Source organism: Ochotona princeps, chromosome 9 (assembly GCF_030435755.1).
Source record: "Ochotona princeps isolate mOchPri1 chromosome 9, mOchPri1.hap1, whole genome shotgun sequence".
Lineage (NCBI taxonomy): Eukaryota > Metazoa > Chordata > Mammalia > Lagomorpha > Ochotonidae > Ochotona > Ochotona princeps.
Window position 1 is genome coordinate 53,503,751 of NC_080840.1, and position 16,910 is coordinate 53,520,660.

General features: G+C 36.6%; 1 protein-coding gene across 1 annotated transcript in view; it reads right to left on the minus strand.

Moving 5' to 3' along the window:
- Window positions 1-16,910, minus strand: part of CPA6 (carboxypeptidase A6) — a 281,052-nt gene that overhangs the window by 96,819 nt on the left and 167,323 nt on the right. The gene's annotated exons all lie outside the window — the stretch shown is intronic.

The following is a 16,910-nucleotide window of genomic DNA, read 5'->3' on the forward strand; positions in this document are numbered from 1 at the left end:
AAATGAAGCAAAAATTCATCTGTAAACACAACAGACCATGAACAGCCAAAGCTAGTCATTAGAGTAAAAATAAAACCGGAGGAAGAGTCACAATTCCAGACCCCAAGACATACTACAGGGCAGTGATCTTCGGAACAGTCTGGTCCTAGCACAGAAACAGAGTCAGATCAATGGAACAGAATAGAAACCCCAGAAGGGAGCCCACACATGTAGAGCCAACTAATCTTAAACAAGAGAACTGAAAATAATCCAGGGAAGGAGGACTGGGTAAAGAAACCATGGTACATCTACTCCCTAGAATACTATAGAGCCACTAAAATTAATGAGATTCTGCCAGTTACAACAAAATGGTCCCAATTGGAGACTATTATGCTCAATGAAATAAACCAATCCTAAAAGGACAAATTTCATATGTTCAGATAAGGCAGCATTTATGCAAAATACAAAACAAATACATAAGTAAACAAATACGTGTATGTATTCTTATAGATGGACTTTATAGTGGAGACTAGCATACTGCGAAGCGAAGGTACATTGCAGTATGCTTCTCTACTGTTGAATAAAAAGCAAGACGCCCTGCAATATAGTTAAACATACTAGATTTTGTACCACTGTTTATACTTATAATGCCATGACACACTCAAATTGCAGAATGTTAAACTTGTAACTGTTCCAAGGACTATTCTAATGTGACAATATAAGAGAACATGTAGGGCGGTGAAAATGGGGAGGTAAGAGGAAAGTGGGAAATCTCTATAGCTAAAAAACTGTATTGTGGGGAATAAAATAATAAAATATAATAAAAAGTAATACACAGACACACATGTCAGTAATATATCACTATGTATTATATATAAGTGTGTGGGTGCTTTAGAAAGTGTGTGGTAGAATTAAAAGATGTTTGCATTTGTGCAATCTTTTGAAATTCATGTGTATTTTTTTCAGAAAATGCATTTCCATGAAATTATTGCATATCCTATGTAGATTTAAAAACATTTTGCAAAAAAAAATAAATTACCAAACATTTTCAACTTTTTCGAAGTATCTGTATATGTTGGTATATGTATATATACATAGGCACAGGTTTGTGATTCATACATCACTATATAACAATTTAACATCTATAAGAAAGTTATAAATATTAGCCTGAGTGCATCTGATATTGATGAAAAAGCCTCAAAATATGACAGTATCATAGGGTTATAAGTAGTAACTCTTCAGTTATATTTAAGTAGCTGAAAGATTATATTCTCTTCCAAAGAACACACAGAATTTTTATGAAAAAATGACCCACTTCCAGGCTACAAAACAATTTTTAACAAGTGTCAGAGAACTGATGTCAAACAAATGTTCTCTGATTACAGTGCAATTAAATTTAGAAATCAGTGATTAGAATGATCTATATTTAGAGATGTTAAAACCAGGCTTGCAAGTTTAAATAACTTGCAGTGAAATTGGGACTGAATAACAATTAAACATAACATTTCAGACGTTCATGACTCTAAATGTTCATGTTACAGTTGAATAACGATGGAGAACAGATGAGTTTTGTCTCTAAACCAATAGCAACCTAAAATAACCCTGAAATAATTATGACCAAAAGGTGAAAGGTGGCTGCAATAAAAATTCTAAAACATCAATGAAAGAAGCTGAAGAAGCCACAAAGAATTATAATGACATTTCTTCCTCACATATTGGAAGAAATACTAGCATGAAAATGCCTGTACTACACACAGGGATGTAAGATTTAATGTGATCCCAAGCGTAACATCCCTGACATGTTTTCTTTTCATAACTAGAAAAAACAGCATCAACATTTTTTATAAGACCCCAGAAGATCCTGAAGAGCCCATGCAATCTTGAATAAAAAGAAACAAAATAGGAGACATTACGATACCTGATTTTCACACCACAAAGCTACAGCAATTAGAACAGCATGGTATTGGTATGAAAAGACACATGAGAATCACACATCCCCAGGTAACAGTTAACCACAGTGCAAAGAATACTCCTTGGAGGAATGATAATATTTTCAATAAAGGACACTGTGAAAATTGGGTAGCTGCATGCACAAGTAGGAAACTAGGCACCTACCACTATTCACAACAAGAAGTTGAAAATACATTAAGGACTGAAATATAAGACATGAAGCTTTGAAACTATTAGGAGAGAACACGGAGCAAAGGCTTATAGAAGAGTACTCAGAGAAAATGGGATATTGGACTGTGCAAGGATTTTTTTTTTAAATAAGACTCTAAATACATATGAGGCCAAAAGACAAAAGCAAGTGGAATTTAAACAAGGAACATTTGCACAATAAAGGTAACAATGAACAGAATGAAAAAACAACCTATAGAATGTAGAAAATATTTGTAGGCTATCCGTCTGACAAGGTATTAATAGCAAGGATATAGAAGGAGCTCAAAGAATTTGGTAACTAAAAATGGATAATCCAATTAAGAAACAGCCAACAGATCTACAAGTTTGTACAAAGGAAGACATGTGAGCACCCAGCATATAAATGAAAAAATAATTATTAATCATCTAAAAATACAAATCTTTGATTATCTTTCTAGATATCACCTCAACCCAGTGAATATGACTATTATTCAAGACTTAAAAGGCTAAAAGCCAGAGTCAGGTGCAATGAATGAATGGCTAAATTCTCACCTTGCAAGTGCCAGGATCCCATGTGGGCATCAGTTTATGTCCTGGCTGCTCCACTTCCCATCCAGCTCTCTGCTTATGGCCTGGGAACACCTTGGTCTAAAGCCTGAGTTCTCTGCTCTGGATCCTGGCTCCTGGCTTTGGATCAGCTCAGCTGCAGCCACTGCTGCCACTGTAGCCATTTGGGCGAGTGAACCAGCATATGGAATATCTTTCTTCCTGTCTCTCCTTCTCTCCGTAAATCTGAGCTGCCTTTCCAATAAAAATAAATAAATCTTCAAAAAAAAAGATGATTGCTGGTGAGGATATGGAGATAAGGGAATCCTTGCACACTGTTGGTGGAAATGTAAATTAATACAACCTAAATGTTCACCCAATAATGAATGGATAAGGAAAATGTGGTACACATACATAATGCAATACTAGTCTGCCATAAAAAAGTATGAAATCTTGTCATTTGTAACAACTCGGTTGGGACTAGAGATCATTATGTTAAGTAAAATAATTTAAGTACAGAAGGATAAGATACAAAAGTACAAGGTGTCTCATGTGGAATATAGACATATTGATTTAATAGAATTTGAGAGTAGAACGGTGGTTACTAGAGTCTGGGGAAAATAGGGAGTTGGAGGAATTTGGGAAAGATTGATTAATGGACACTAATCTACAGCTGAATAAGAGACAGAAGTTCTGATGTCCTATTTCACAATAGGGGGACCATAGATAGTGCATTGTAACTTTTCTAAGAAACAAAATGTTGTAAGAAATATTTTTGAATATTCTCACTTCAAGGAATGATAAGCATTTGAGGAGATAAAAAGGTCTACCTTAATTTGAATGTTATGCAATATATACATGTATTGAACATCATCTTGTACTCCATAAATACATATAGTATTTATGTATCAGTTAAAATATATTTAAGCTTAAAAATAGCATAGACATATAAACTATGGAATCCCACTCAGTCCTAAATAACAATGAAATCTTGTCTTTGCAGCTAAATAGACACAGTTGGAAATCATTATGCTTAATGAAATAAGCTAATTTCAAAAAGTAAGTATCATATGTTTTCCCTGTTCTATCATAACTAGTACACAGAGTACAAAAATGTAATCAATATGAGCATGATGGCCATTTCGGGATTGTTACTGTTTAGTATTATAGGAGTTTATAAGAATTATTGTTTATAGGGCCCGGTGGCGTGGCCTAGAAGCTAAAAGTCCTCGCCTTGAAAGCCCCGGGATCACATATGGGCGCCGGTTCTAATCCCGGCAGCTCCACTTCCCATCCAGCTCCCTGCTTGTGGCCTGGGAAAACAGTTGAGGACAGCCCAATGCTTTGGGACACTGCACCCGTGTGGGAGACCTGGAAGAGGTTCCAGGTTCCCAGCATCAGATCGGCGCGCACCGGCCCGTTGCGGCTCACTTGGGGAGTGAAACATCGGATGGAAGATCTTCCTCTCTGTCTCTCCTCCTCTGTGTATATCCGGCTTTCCAATAATAATAATAAAATCTTTTAAAAAAAGAATTATTGTTTATAGGAGTAGGGTTTTTAAAACGTGCAACTTTCTACATGTTGATATCATTAGCTATTGGAGCAGAAAATCTGATTGTGAGGCAAAATAAAGTCTGCAATTGTAAAAACCAGAAAACAAACGAAGGAAGAAGCAGGGTAAGTAGAAGATTCAGGTAGAAGAGAGGTTAGGGTGGGAAAAATCACTATGATCCTAAATTTGTATTGTGAAGTATATGAAATTTGTGCACTATATACTTTTTAAAAACCAAAAATAGCATAAATAAACCAAGAAGGTAGAAAAGTAACAGCACTGAAAATTACAAAAGGACAGAAAGCAGGACATAGTAAAGATGTAATTATAAACTGATGAATAGAACATAAAACAGTAAGGATCAACAAAACCAAAACTTGGTCTTTGAAAAACATTTTAAATGAGAATTGGCAGTCGTGGCATACAGGCTAATCCTTTAGCTGCAGCACTGGCATCCCAAATGGACACAGGCTCTAGACTTGGCTGTTCCACTTATGATCTATCTCTCTGCTTATAACGTAGGAAAGCAGTGGAGGACCCTGCTTTGGGTGCCTGTACCCATGTGGAAGACATGGAGGAGGCTCCTGGCTCCTGGCTTTGGATAGGCTCAGGGTTAGCTGTTGTGATTGGAGAGTGAGCAAGCAGATGGGAGATTTCTCTCTCTCTATATATATATAAAAATTTGCCTTTCAAATACAAATAATTGTTAACAAATTTTCTTAACAACAAAATAATGAAGAGTTGAGTGATTAATATTAGTGAAGAGAAAATGACATGAATTCAGATTCATAAAATTTAAAAGATAGTGAATCCTGTAAATGATAATGAGTAGTATAAAAGCTTAAGCAAATTTAATAATTTCTAAGAAATAATTTACTAAACTATTCGACAAAATTGGCTATTGTTACATTCATAACATGTTGTTCCCCTTCCAATACTTAGTATTCATCAAATGGATATCATGAAATTAATATTTCATTGCTTTTCAAAAAAGTTTATGAATGGTAAATGATAAGTTTTGATAAAAAGCCAGGCATGGGTAGTTTCAGGCCAATTCATTGGATTTGGTCAGTTTGTATTTGCAATGTGTGACTTGTGCTGTTTGCTGATCAGGATGTGTGTTCTTGCCAGCTGAACAATGACTCATTCTAAGCCAAGTATTGGGCTTGACACAGCTAAGATTATCTTTAGATAACCATAAAATGATCCTGCAGTCATTCTCATTTACAGTTCAACTAGAGCAAAGCAATTCAGTCTTGAACTTCAGCACAGTTTGAATAGGATAATAGGTGAAAGGGACTGTGAACCTTACAATCTAATCTAACTTCCTCTTGGAGTCAGGTTACTATCTGCTTGAAACAAGAGAATAATTGCATCATTATAAAGGGGGAACAATTAGAAAAATAAGACATGCTTCAACTAGAGTTATTTCAAATGGAGGGATTTTTTTTAAAAGAAAGCAAAATTTCCAAGTATTCAGCTGAATAAGATTTAGTTTCTAAAAAATTGCTTATTTGAGGAACAGAGATACAGAGACAGATAATGACCATCTACTAGTTCATTCTTGAAATATTCATGATTACTGAGGTTGGGCATGGAACCCAGGAGCTGAGAATTCCGGAAGTCAACTCAGAGAATACCTACACAATGCAGTACAATGCTTCAAGAATAAAATCCCATCTCAGGTAACACTTGCTTATTCTTGCAATGCCTTGCTCCATCTAGTGCCTATTATCAGAATGTGTTAGCTACTCATAAAAGATGTTAGCATCCATTCATTATCAATATCCATTTGCATTATTAGGCAAGAAATCATGGTATCACTGGTTCTCAAACAGAGAAGTTCAAACTCATCTGGGCACAAAATGAAGATTTCTGGGGCTTTCTGTCCACCATCCTGATATCAAGGGTCCCAGTTTGGGCCCAATGGAATCTCCCTCCTGAATATGGTGATTCTGAAGCCTATGGCCTGGGAGTCACAGTTTATGAAGCCTTCCACCTTAATGGGTACTCTTTTCAAGTCATCAGCATTAACATTACATTAAACTTAGCCATAGTCTTACAGCATTCAAATTCTCTATAGTTACTTTTTATATCTAGAAACATTTTACCAACTACTCCACTTCAGTAGTGACTCTTGGAGAAAGGTTAAGTTTTAAGCCAGTTTTGGAGGAAATCTCATTTATGAGGGGTCTTAAAAGTTAATAGAAGATGTGTATTGTGGAAAAAAAAAGTTCATAGATTTAAATTTTATTGTACCAAAATAAACTTAGTTTTAAATTCCATTTTCCATTAACCTTTTGAAATGCCCTTGTATCCGACTGCAAAGAAGGATTTGCAGAGATACTGATGGAGGCAGAGGACCAAAGTCAATGCTTAATTTGTTTTGAGTCATATTTTCGAAGAGTGTTTAAATGCAAATGCAGGCTGTTCTGGTACAATGTGTACTTCTTCAACATGAAATAGGTTTGACAGGATTGATAACATAATTTCAACAGAGTGCCAAGTGTGCATTGGTTCATGCATGATTTGCTCAGTATACTAGTTTTACAACACCAAGTAAGAAACAACAGCTGAACTTAAATTCCTGGTACAGTAGAATATGGCAAGGAACAGCGTATATAGGGTTGTCCACAACCTCCACTTGCCCCATATTCTCCCTGTCGGCTCATCGTGACAAATGCTTAGACATTTCCTCTTGTTTGAAGTTCCTAATCCTTTTGAATACTGTCTTTACTACTACAAAGTTCAGTGGCTCAACCCTCCTGTCTCACCTTTCCATCAAGCTGATACTATTTAATGTAATTATTAATAGTAAAAGCATACCCGTATGTACCATATGTATATAAATTACAATATTTATTAACTAGAATTTAACATACTTTCTACATTTTGCTACCATTTTATAAGCATTGGTGATTATGGTTAATATTCTATCACACAAGTGTTACCCATTTTTTCTCAAAAGCCTTCTTATTTTTAGAGTATAATGCATCTTCTGGAATCCATATATTGCAATATAGCAAAATCACTTGTAAGTCTTAAAAAGACAGAAATTATTATTGTGCTCAGTGAAACAAGCCAGTTCACAAAAGACAAATACCACATTTTGCCTAATTTGTGGTAACTACCATATGGAGTACAGGAAAAGTGTAATGCATATGAATAAAATCAACATTTTGAGAGCTGACTGTTGTTTGTAGGCCTTGTCTATACACTTGAGGAGGACCAGTGGCTTTTCTGCTTACAACTAGTTCAATTCTTTATTTAGTAGAGGGTTATACTTGTATTGTGAGGTACTTTTAAAAATTTATTTATTATTTAAAAATGATCTTACTTAGTTGAGTAGGGCACAAAGGGTCAAGGGCTACAGGAAAGTGGGTAATACCATTGTTTCCACTCTTACATCATTTTTTCCGCTGTATTTGGGGTCAGGGGAGAAACAAAGGGAAAAGCCCCACCCAACCTCCCACCCATCCCAGGTCCCCGTTGTGAGGAATGCTCCGAGGGTCCTGCTCAAACAGTTTTGATAGTTCAACAGGTCTGAATTGCTGCCAGTCTCGCCGTTCCAATCGCGATGAAACCTATTCAGAATCCACTGGCTGACATAGTCTCTTCATGGTTGGGGTTCTGAGATCAGCAGTTCAGTTGGAGGGATCTCCAAAGAAACTTCATCTGAGATGATCCCACACCTGATTCTTGTGTGAGTTTGCCAGTACAGGGTCTGGCACAGGTACTTTTAAAGCACGTCATTATATAAACTGAGGGAAGCATGGGAAAGAAAGGAGTACAAAGGATGGGAGGGCAGGATGGTGGGAGAGAGAGCAGGGGGAGAAGTATCATTGTGCTCTTAAAACTGCATACATTTTAATATGTGACATTTATTTCCTCTATGTAAATGAAGTCTAATAAGAATACAAAAACTAAAAAAGAGAAATTATAGCTAGACTATATAATGCTTTTGTTTTTCTCCCTGAAAACAGGAATGCAGATGAATGAAGCATTTTTTAAAAAATTGGAAGTATTAAGCATTGCTTTCCTGCACTAAATCAAGGAGTCTGTTTTATGAATTATATGATGACAGCAGATACACCATGCTTCTCTTAATCTTCAGATTGTAAACATGTCAGTTGAACACAATCTTAAATTTGTTTGACATAAAATTAAACTCCCAAGAACCAGGAAAATTTCTTGGAGATTTTGTGAAATTTTAAAGTACCTAGTAAGATAGTGAATTTTCTTAAATGACATAATTCATGGTACGAATGAAAATTTCTCTCCACTATTATTAAAGTATATTACTCTTAAAATCATATTTACATATATAATTCAGCAATGTTAAGTATATTCATACACTTATGATCTCCAGAAAAAAATTATCTCTTTTCCCTCTTCATGATTACTTTTCAAAAATTCTGAACATTTGCCAATTGAGCAGGTGGCAATTATGTGAATAACTAAAATGAAATTCAGCTTATAGAATTACAAAGAATTTCAGGGAGCCAGTGGAATTAACCATAATTTGGTTTGAGATAAATACAGGAAAATGGGGAAATATTTCTGATCCCAAGAGTAGTAATGTAGTCAGGATGTGCTGTCAGAATCTCAGGTGGCTCAATACATCCTTCACCAAATGGACTCCTGATGATGCTCATGCCAGCTCTGGAGCGGCCATCACCTCATCTGCTGTGCCTAGCAGACAGAGCAGTGAGTTATGTTGGGGAAACTCAGGCAAAGGTTTTCTGACTAAATGGTGATGAATAAGTCATGAAGTCTGATAGTCACTGCACAGCTTAAGCACCAAACCAGATGTCTCTCACTCTCAAGCTGTTTGCATTTCCTGAATAATCTCAGTCAACAGTCCTCTAGGAATATTTAGATGACCTTTCTCTTGAGATATCATGCTGCTTTATGCTCTGTTAAATGTCAATTTATGTAATTTTATCAAGGCAAATCTGTTAAGTATATGTTGATGTGGAGTATAGATATAATTCACTGTGTCATGTATAGTTCTGCTTTTTACACTTTTTAATTTATTTGAGAGGCATAGGGAGAGGGAGAGAGGATTACGAGAGATGGGGAAAGACAGAATGATCACTAATCTGTTGGTTCATTCCACAAATGCCTAGTATGTGAATTTCATGGTGTTCATGATCTATACCATAGTGTTGAGACTGATATAGTTTGGAAAGGCACATAAAAATATGACATGGAGGTGAAGTAGATCATAATGTTATGAAAAATTTTTTGCAAAAATGCAGTTCAATGAGAAAAAGTTTTAAAAGTTTTATAGTAATTACCTTAGCTAAGGGTTGAGATCATTTCCTGTGGAGAAAGTAGAGGGAAGCGAAAGGGAAGAGAAGAGAAAACAACGGAAAGAAACAATTTTGGATTATAAGCAGTTTGACTAATAGGATCATTTATTTTGTTTTTTTTTAACCACTCTATTGAGATGTGTTTAACAGGCTAAAGAATTGTATGCATTTAATGTGTACAACTTGGTGTGTTTGCATAAAAGTATACATCTGTGAAATCATCACAGCTTATGCCAGAAACATATCCATCATATTAAAAAGTTTCATCCTACTATGAGGAGTTGTAAGGGTTAATAATCAGGAAAGGCCCCTGTGGGAATAAAGAACCCAGTGTTTACAGAAAAACTGGCATCAGCCAATTACCAAAATGCACTGACCCAAGAAAATAAAGAGATTGATAGGTAAAGAACACAATGGGTTCCATGCCTCTTTGTTAACCACATGAGAGCTAGGTTCTGGCATCGTACGTGAGCACACCACAAAGCAACATGTTTCAAGTGCTTAGCAATAGATCAGGTAAAGCTATAGCCTGCCTCAGCGGATCAGGTCAACAATAGTTCTGTGATTTTCATGGTAATGTTTGTTAGTCAAGAATTATGGCTGCTGGACTCAAAGCAGTGGTTCAGTGGCCTTGTATCCACCGGGATCCAATATGGGTGCTGGTTCATGCCCCAGATGTTCCACTCCCCACACAGCTCCCTGTTTGTGGCCTGGGAAAGTAGTAGACGATGGCCTTGGGACTCTGCATCTGTATAGGAGATCCAGAAGAAGCTCCTGGCTCCTGGCTTTGGATTGGCTTAACTATGGCTGTTGTGGCCACTTGGGGAGAGAACCAGCAGATGGAAGATCTTTCTTTCTGTATCCCCTTCTCTCTGTAAATCTTCCTTCACAATAAAATAAGCAAATCTTAAAAAAAAAAGCTATGACTGCCACACAAAGAAGAGTTTTGATATATTGAAACTATATAGAAGAATTGATCGATCAATTGATATGCAGTTCTTATATTCAAAACTCAGACCTTGAGGGGTCACCTCCTTGAGGACCCCTTCTGGCAATCAGGACTCAGTAGTTTCTCTTTCTCAATAAAATCTACTTTCACCTGTTTTGCTAACCCACCTTAATGTCTGCGACATAATTCTTCCTCCTTGTAAAACCAAGAACCAGCTCCAACGCTTGCAACACTACTCTATGTATTTATTATTTTTTGATAAGATCACTTACTATACATTCTACTAAGTAGAATTTTAGTACATAATTGCTTATTAACTGTAGCCAATGTACTGAACATATCTCTATGATTTGCTTGTCTTAGTAAAACTACACTTTGACACTTCTCCCCTGTTAACTACCAATCTATTCTCTACTTTCTTATGAACTTGGTTATTTTAGATTCCTCATATAAACGGTATCTTGCAGTATTTGCTATTCTGGATCTGGCTTTTTCCCTTGGCATAGTGTCCTCCAGGTTTATCCAAGTTGTCATAGTCTTGTCTTGGAAGGCTGAATACAATTCCATCAAGCTGGGACTTAAACATATTCCCCAAAAGGCAACTTAAACCTTTTTGTAACTGCTAGGCAGTGAGTCCAACTTAGAGGTCTTTACAACACGAGAGCTCTGCTCTCTTGAATAGATGTGTGTTGAATATTAAAGGGTTGGAGGCTGCAAGCTCGATTGACTTATTTATTTTTATTGGAAAGTCAGATCAGATTTATAAAGAGGAGGGAAGACAGAGAAAGATGTTCCATCTACTGGCTCATTTTCCCAAATGGCCTCAACAACCAGAGCTGAGCCAATCCAAAGCCAGCAGCCAGAAGTCAGGAGCCAGGAGCTTCTTCCAGGTCTCCCACGCGGGTGCAGGGTCCCAATTCTTTGGGCCATTCTTAACTGCTTTCCCAGGCCACAGGCAGTGAGCTGGATGGAAAGCAGAATAGCCGGGACATGAACTGGTACCCATATGGGATCTTGGCACTTGCAGGGGGAAGATTTATTTATTGACTCATCACTGCAGGCCTAATCTCTGGTTCTTTTATACCCTATTGCTTTCCCCCATGGAAGAGCCTTACCAGATGTCAGCAGGTTGACCTCAGATTTCCCAGCCTCCAGGACTCAGAGACTATACTTAGATTTTTTTATATATTACTAAGTGAGTGGTAATTTCTAGATCATGTGATGGCTCTCTTTTTAATTTTTTAAGGAAGTTCAATAGTGTTGGTGCTGTAAAGGTATTATTTTACATTCCCACAGGTGTTGTAGGTTCCTTGCATTCTAAAATGTTCATTCTGACAAGTGTGGACAAACGCTCTACTGTAGTATTAATCCAAATTACCCTCAGACTAGAGACATCAAACATACCTGCTAGTTACTTGCATGTCTTCTTTAAAGAAATCTCTATTCAGATCTTTAGCCCACTTTCAGACTAGGTTTTTTGACATCTGCTGTTGCAAGAGTTCCTTACCCATTTTGCATGGGAATTCTATCAGATAGCTGGTTTACAAATGCTTTCTATTCCACAAGTTTCCCTTTCACTCTCTTCACTTTTTTATTTTGCTGTACAGCAACCTTTTGGTTTGGTGTAGTCCCATTTTTCTGCACAGAGTAGTTTTTAGACATAAATATTAAGTAATTATGGATTTATCAGGAAAATACAAAAAAATAAAGTGAACAAAGGAGACCCATGTGCTCTTGGCCAATTTTCCTCTGACATTAATATCCTGCTTAATGCTTTAAGAATTCACATGTCATCATCTTCATAGATGCTTATTGTATATGCCGAGGTGTAGTTCTGTGCAATTTTCTCACATGTGTAAATCTGTGTAACCACCACTACAGTTAGGTCATAAATTGTCCCTTCACTGCAGGGTCTGTCATGCTGTCCCTTTACAGTTACATATCCCACTGCCTCCATCCCTACCCCTGGAGAGCCACTAATCTCTTTACCAAGTATTAATTTTGTTATCCCAAAAGTGTTATATAAATGAAATACAGCATATAATCTTTTGCAAGTTCATTCAGTATAACTACTTTGTAATACAATTAAAATATTCTGAAGGTTTCAACAGTTCTACTTATTTTGTTGTATAATATTCTGTGGCACTAACATAGAATTTCTTCAATTATTCAGTGACTGAAGGATATTTGAGTAATTTATAATTTGGAGCTGTTAGAGAAAGAAGAAAACTACTATTACTGTTTATGTACAGATTTTTGGTTAAAAATAAGTTTAATTTCTCTGGGATAAATTCTCAAGAGTTCAATTGTTTTGGACAGAATAGTAAGTACATGTTTAGCTTTATAAAAGACTGACAAATTTTTTTGAAAGGAGTTATTCATTTTGTATTTCCATTCATCAGTAGTACAAATGTGCATTAGTAAGCCATTCTTCTGCATCCTGGCCAGCATTTGACATTATTCTTATTTCAGTTGTAACCATTTTGACAGGTGTGGCAATATCACATTTTAGTTTTCATTTGCATTTCCTTAATGCCTGGCACTAAGGAACATCTTCTCATGTGCTTATTTGGCAATTGTCCTTTTCTGGGCATTTATTGTTAAAGGGAAGGAATAGTTCAACATAAATCTGGGACTAATGCAAGCACATTTTCTCTGAAGGGAGAGCTGTCCTGAACTGTTCCATCCAATCCCCCTCCTTCCACAATTCAGACATGCTCCAAATAATGGCCATAAAGAAAACCAACTCTTTATGATGAAAAATCCTGTATTTGGCTTCAACCAAACACATAACAATTTATTTTAAAAACTGGCAAAGAGTGGGTACATTGGAGAATTATTTTAGTGTGTGCCATAAGGAGTTGCACGCCTATAAATGTGCAGACAACAAGCATTATATCAATGCCTGTCATGTCTGCAGCTAATGAAATGGGCCAATGAAGGATTCAAGGTGGCATTTTTGATAATCTGATATGTAAGAGGATTGCTGAGCTTTATAGGATGCTTCTCTCAGTGTCTTTTTAGCATAGGCCTGCTGGAGAGAAGAGGCAAGATGAGAGAGGAGAGAAAGAGGAGGGGAGTGGGGGGGAATAAAAGTGAGGAAGAAAATGAAGAAGGAAGGAGGGAAGCAAGAGAAAATAAGGAAGAAAGGAAAGCAAGCAAGTAAGTGAAGGAAAGGGAGTATCTATATTCTTAGCATTGTGTCTATGAACTATATTAAATCTGATGTTTGTATTAATGCAACATTAACATCAGAAAAGCATAACAAAAAATAAAAAAACCTTTTACTCCTTGTAAATACATATTTGGCTCTTACCCTATTGATTGTATACTTCTAGGGTATATTTTGTATCGTAAGTTTCTACAAAATAATTATTTGCTTCAGGAGGTAGACTAGCAGTGAAGTTTGAGTAATTACAGGTTAGAATATATCTTGAAAGACATTTTATATTGCAGTTAACCAATATGTCAGATTGATAGACACTTTCCTTGCTCCCTGTGAAGGAAACTGATGAGTGCCCAGGAATTGTTGCATAATTGAGGCCCATTGATCACTTCATCACACATACGAGACCCATTGATCACTTCATCACACATACGAGACCCATTGATCACTTCATCACACATACGAGGCCCATTGATCACTTCATCACACATACGTGCACCTGTGTTTTCATCAGATGACTTGCATGCTACCAGAAGTCCGTTGTGTTTATTCCCAAATTTGTTTATGCCTGTTAGATCAAAAGGGTATGAGTGAATGCGATACACAACTCCAATTTTGCTTCCTAAAATTCAAGTAGCATTGTTGCTGCCCTCTATGCACCTGTTACTTCATCAGCCGATTTCCACAGCGGTAGGTGAAAACAATTTGCAGTCTTTCCAGACCTATTGAAATGAACAGTTTTATGCAGCTTCAGAGGGGCTACCACAATCTGGTCAGTCAACCCCCACATCCTCAGAAGTTTCATCTCAGCTCTGCAGTGTATAGTTTCAGAGATCCTGAGGCATTCCTGTTAGTGCCCTTCTTTAGGGGTCTGGATTCTGGCTCTGCAAGAGATTTCCCGCAAGCTTCTAAATTCAAATAATCCTAACTTATTCTCTTTGTTCATGTGCCAATTGTTGAGGGTGGAACAGATACTAGACACTAGCTGCAATAAATTTTCAAGAGAAAATACGCTTCTATTGAAAGTGGAGTAAGCTGGTCTCAGCATTAGTTTTATTATAGCTAAGAATGCTCATTCTTAGAAGCAAGAATATTAGGTGACTTACACTTCTACTTAAAATGAGTGTTCTAGTGGATTCTCACAGCCTTTATTAATGAAACCTGGAATTTTTTATTCTGTCCTCCAGGGCCTCCTGTGAACTTACTCTTGAATGTATCTCAATCTCCTGTCTTACTGGACTCACTTCTACTTATTACACTTTTGCCATATTAGGTTTATTTCGTTCCATCCAACTGTGAAGGTCACCTAGGCAAATCCACCTTTGGCTTGTCCCCACCTGTTTTGTGATTTAGCCTCTTTTTTTTTTTTTTTTTTGCTACTTTTGCTTATCTCCATTAACTAGTCTTCTGTTTGTCCTGACATTACAACCCAAACCCTCTCATCCACCCACACTAAAATAAATATTTATCACAGTTGGAGGATGAATGGAACTTGGCATGCCAAACCTTTGATATTTGTAATCATATTATGAACACATAAAAGTGGACTATTCTTTATAGTTGACCAAATAGAGACAGCTTCTATACCCATACTATTTATTCTTATTCTAATTCATCGTAAAGGAAATTGTCCGATTTAATTTTTCTATAGAACTCTCTTCATACCTCTAAACTTATAATTACTACAACTTGCTTTTAGAACAAATTCCAAAATTTTACTTTTTGTTATTTAAATTTTTTCATTAATTTAGTCTTAAAAGATAGATGTTAGGTACTCCATCAGTAGGGATTGCTGAAGATATTAAATTTGGAAGAGAACATCATATAATTTCAAAGTGCCTTGAGAAAAAAACAGCAGAGGGGTCTGACCTGGCAAACATCTTTTCAATCAAAAAATCACAGGGAACATCATCAGTCCTGGGGCACTCTGAGCCCTGGACCACTTGAGAGGATACAATGAAAACACAGCATCGTTCTCTGGGGCTTCTGCCAAAGGAGCATGAAAAAATTCCAGTCAAGAGGAAACATCAGAGAAATTCAGGCTGAAGCTGTCTGTAAAATAACTGGCATGAAATCTTCAAAAATATCAAGGTCATGAAAGTAATCCAGTCACATGATTCCATACCAGATGCTTTCACTATAAAGGCCACCACTGGGAGAACTGGTATGTTGAGTGGGCTGGGAGGGTCAACTTATGCATTAGTGTTAAATTCCAACTTTAAGGGCCCTATGAAGTAATTAAGAGAGTGACCCTATTGAAGGAAATTCTCTGTCAAGAAGTTGGTGTGATGGGGCAACTGACTTTAATGTGGTTAGAAAAGAAGTTCTTTGTACTTTTCTGTTTTCAATGTTTGTTTCACAACTAAAAACAAATTATTAGAAAGATACATTGTGCCTCATATTATTGAGCTTATTTTAAAAAGTAGGGGTTTCTAAGAGCAGAATATTGCTCCTATATGGCAGAGGGCAAAGATTTTAGCTTAACCTATAGTTGGAACAGTTTTTGTGGAAGAAATGAATTTGATATGGAGATATATAGAAAGAAATATTCTCATGTTAAGAAATAGTATGTTCAACCACATTACTTGCATATACATATATATATATATATATATATTTTTTTTTTTTTTACAAAAGAAAGCTATTCTTTACTTTTTAAATTCACTTGGCAGGCAGTGATACAGACAGATTGGCAGAAGACAGATCTAGATGTAGAGCACTCCACAGGCTTACAATGACCATGGCTGTGCCAGGTTGAAACTGGGAACCAGAAGTTAAATTTAGGTCTCCCATGTGGGAGTCAGAGACCCAAGTGTTCAGCTGTCACTGCTGCCTCCTAGGATACACATTAGCAAGAAGGTGGAATCAAGAGTGGGATGAGAATTGAACTCAGGCACTACTGTATAGGATGGAGACATCTTCAAAATAGTGAATTGTCAAGCCAAACTCCTGCTCCCAGGTTGTGCTCAAGGAAATGAGAGGCATATTTAAAAAATGGCTAAGATGGGCATGAAGCTTAGGCTAAGGTTCAAATGTTCCAAGATTCAAATACTGATTTTGTCTTAAACTAGCAATGTATCTTTTGACCCTTTTGAGCGTCAGTTTAACAATCCATAATATAAGAATAAAGCTGGTGTTGTGTGAGTCAAAATGAATGAGATTGTGTGCGTACATAAAAGGGCCCAACCCAGTTCCTGTTGCATGGCAGAGCTAGCATAAATTAAGATGATGATGGAAGGCAATGGTGCTGATCTGAACTACAGT